Raw genomic sequence first — 4,401 nt, forward strand, 5'->3', positions numbered from 1 at the left:
GATGGATGGATGAAAGGGCTTACCAAGGGTCATGAGAACATGTTGGGTTTGACTTATATAGATTTATTATCTTGATGTGGTGACAGTTTCACAGATACATAAAGACTTGTTAAATTGTATGCTCTAGATTTGTAATTATGATATGTCAGTTATACTTGAATGAAACTGTTTTTAAGAAACTGTATTAACTATATTTTTCAAATTTGACTAGCAAGCAAAGTTCCACTTTTGTACAAGCAAAATCCAAACTGTAACAATAAGAAATTCACTCTGATGGCTATGTTACAAAATATAACATGCAATAGTATTATCTTATTTTGGTCAATTTAACTGTTTTTTGTGGTTTTTTTTTTGAAGATTTATTTGACAGAGAGAGTGAGAGCAAGCACGAGCTGGGGGGTGGGCAGGGAAAAGGGTACAGAGGGAGAAGCAGGCTTCCTGCTGAGCAGGGGACCCAACGCAGGGCTCGATCCCAGAGTTCTGAGAGCATGACCTGAGCCAAAGGCAGACACTTAACTGACTGAGCCACACAGGCCCCCCTTAACTGGTACTTTCGTTTACTCCACAACGTAAGAATTGTTGATATTGATCAAATTTTGTATATTACTGGTATGACCAAGATACAAGGTGATATAAATTTGTGTTATGTTTGCTATTGTGAAACAAAATGCTGTATTTTCTTTAAAGATTTTTATTTATTTATTTGACAGACAGAGATCACAAGTAGGCAGAGAGGCGGGCAGAGAGAGAGAGAGAGGAAGCAGGCTCCCCGCTGAGCAGAGAGCCTGATGTGGGGCTCGATCCAAGGACCCTGGGATCATGATCTGAGCCAAAGGCAGAGGCTTTAATCCACTGAGCCACCCAGGCGCCCCCAAAATGCTGTATTTTTAAATGAACTTATAGTTCCTATTTTTCACAGATTTCAATAATAATCACTATGCAACTATAATTAGAGAAAGATAATAGGAGAAAAAAGGTTTAGTTTCCAAACAAAATGAAGAAATTATTATTTATACATGGCATCATTTTCCACATAAAAAGTAGGAGAATCTACAAATTAAAATTAACTAGGCTTAGAAAGGTTACCTTGTAGAAAATCAATGGATAAGTCAGAAGCCCTGTACAACAGCAATGAAAATGATAATATGGAATATAACTTAACTGTTATGATGTATAATAGTAACAAAGGCTACGAGACACATAGATGTAAATCTAAATCTTTATGTAGAAAATTATAACTGATAGGATATGGAAGACCTAAATGGAGAGATACACTGTGTTCATAAATACGAAGCCTCAGTATTATAAATATGATCATTTCCCTAAGCTGATCTATTAATTGAGTGCAACTCTTTTCAACTGAGTCCCACAAAGGTTTTTAGGAACTTGATCAGCTGATCCTAAAATTTATACAAAAGAGTACAGGGCTCACAAGAGCTGAGACAACTGAGTAAATACAATGATGGTGCTCTGGTACTTACCCTATCAGACAGTAATTCTTATTAAAGAAAGACGGGGCTAGATATGGAGCTGGTCTAGAGCACACAGAGAGTTACAATTAATACAGAAACTTGATACACAACAGAGGTGACTAAAAGATGAACTTTATTATTATTATTTTTTAAAGATTTACTTATTTGAGAGAAGAATGCACATGCACAGGGGCTGGGGGCAGAAGGAGAGAATCTCGAGCAGACTCTGTGCTGAGCATGGAGCCCAATGTGGGGGCTCCACCTGAGGACCCTGAGATCACCACCTGAGCACCCTGAGATCACCACCTGAGCAGAAACCAAGAGTCAGACACTTAATCGACTGCACCACTCAGGTGTCCCTTGTTTACTTATTATGTTTAAGATTTATTTATTTACTTTAGAGAGCGAGAGCACAAGTGAAGGGGGGAAGGTAGTGGGAGAGGAGAAGAGAGAGGGAGGGAGAGAAAATATCCCTAAGCAGATTCCCCCCTAAGAATGGAGCCCAAGGCAGGGCTCGATCCCAGGACCCTGATTGAGATCATGACCTAAGCCAAAACCAAGAGCTGGCTGCTTAACTGACCAAGTCACCCAGGCACCCCCTAGAAGATGAACTTTAAAATACAGGGTAGTATGAAAATTGGGTATGAGTATTAAAAAATACAAAAATTAGATCCTGACCTCAAACTATATACAAAAATACTGTGCCAATGTCTTAAAGATCTAAAAGTAAAAAACAAATCTAACATATTCAGAAAACATATTGAAAATTTCTTAAGACACAAAAAGCACAAATCATGAAGAAAGTTAAATCAGAGTTAAGATGACATTTTGTATGACAGGGGTACCTGGGTGTCTCAGTTGCTGGGCATCTGCCTTCAGCTCAGGTCATGATCCCAGGGTCCGGGATCAAGCCCCGCATCAGGCTCCCTGCTTGGCGGGAAGCCTGCTTCTCCCTCTCCCACTCCCCCTGCTTGTGTTTCCTCTCTCGCTGTGTCTCTGTCAAATAAACAAAATCATTAATAACCCCCCCAAAACAAAAAAACTTTTCTATGATAAAAATTCATAAAGTGAAAATACAAGCCATATACAAGGAGAAGACAGCTGCAATCTATATAAATGTCAAGGAATTAGTATCCAGAATAAAGAACACCTCAAATCTATAGGAAAAAGAAACACTACAATAGAAAAACTGGCAAAAGATATGAATACGCAATTCAGAGTAGGAGAAAACTAAATGTCCACTAAATACAGAAAGATCATGAACCTCTATAGTCATTAGAGAAATACAGATTAAAAACACACCAAAGACACTATTTCAGACTCATCACATCACTTGGCAACAGTCCAACAACATCAAGTAGCAAGGTTATGCCACATTGGTAAGAATATGGGCCAACAGGGATTCTTACATATTGTTGGAGGGAGACTAAACTGGTACAGGCACTTTACTGACCAAGTTGTACTACCTAAGTTATATGTGAAAATGTGAATTATTTCACAATCCAACAGTTCTACTCCTAGTGGTATGTCCTACAGAAGTCTTCATACATCTCACAAAAATGTTTATTTCAGTATTATCTTGTAATAGTGAAAGTACAAAAAATTTAACTATATTTCAGTAAGGAAAAGGCTGTATCTATAATGTTTGATTTCCTTAAAAAGTCAAAACCAACAAATCTGACACAAATAAAACAAAATGTTATAATTTGTTTGATCTAATGGTAGGGGGACTTGGTCATACTTTATTTCTTATACTTATCTGAAATATTATATAATTAAAATTTTTTAAATTAAGTGTGACACATAAAGTACATAAGCATCACTGCCCTTAACATTTATAGCAGGTTAAAAATTACTTTAAGTATCCTTATCCAAATGACCTGAATTCACAAAAACATTAGTAATGATGTTTATAAATAATTCTCCGCAACCTATCACCTAGTAAGTCAAAGCTTTTACTTTAAAGAAAAAAAAAAAAAAGATTTATTTTAAATACTCTCTATACCCAACGTGGGACTCCAACTCACAACACTGAGATCAAGAGTCGCACGCTCTACCAAATGAGCCAGCCAGGCATCCCAAAGCGTTTTACTTCTTCTGTCCTGGAAATTATCCTACAAACTGCTTAACCCTGTGATGTTGACGCAAAATCAGAATCAAAATTGGAAAGTGAAAAAGCAACAGAATGGACTCCTTCCTCAATTTGCTGTAATCTCAATAGCTATTAAGTTTCAATGTCATTAACTTTATGTACAACTACCACCAACAGAAAAATAAATGCTAAAAACATCCAGGACTCTGAGGAATAGAAAGGGAGATCTATATAATCCTGAAGCTTACCTTGACTTTCTGCTCAAGACCACCACATTCCCTTCTCCAGCTCTCGAGACTCCAGGTTAAGAATCTCTGTATTAGAATCTATCAAACGTTAGTAATCATAGCCAACATTTATAAAGGACCTACTGCTGAACACTGTTCTAAGGACTTAATATTTACTAACTCAATTCATTCTCAAGAACAATCTTTGAGGTCAATACTTAATCCTCTTTTTCAGATAAGAAAATCGAGGCACATGAAAGGTAAGTAATTTGCCTAAAGTTAACAGCTAGTACATGGGGAAGCCAAGATTGAAATTCAGGCAGTTTGATTCCAGAGAATACACTCTTAATCCAGAACCTTTGCTGCTTAATGGACAATCAATGAGAAAGTTTATCAGAAAACTTAACCTGAAATTTATAAATAAGCATTTTTAAAGCAAGACTGAAAGAAAAAGGATAGAACTAGGGTCTCCAAAGCATTTTTTTTTTGTCTCTTTTATTTCCTGCCAAACATTTAAAAGAATTATTCCTACTTTGGAAATCAGTTCCATTTTGCATTGTTCCTGCCTTTAAGATGAAAGTTTCTTTGTAATATAACAATCAGTGCACTC

The sequence above is a fragment of the Meles meles genome, chromosome 10 (genome assembly GCF_922984935.1).
Source record: "Meles meles chromosome 10, mMelMel3.1 paternal haplotype, whole genome shotgun sequence".
Taxonomy (NCBI): domain Eukaryota; kingdom Metazoa; phylum Chordata; class Mammalia; order Carnivora; family Mustelidae; genus Meles; species Meles meles.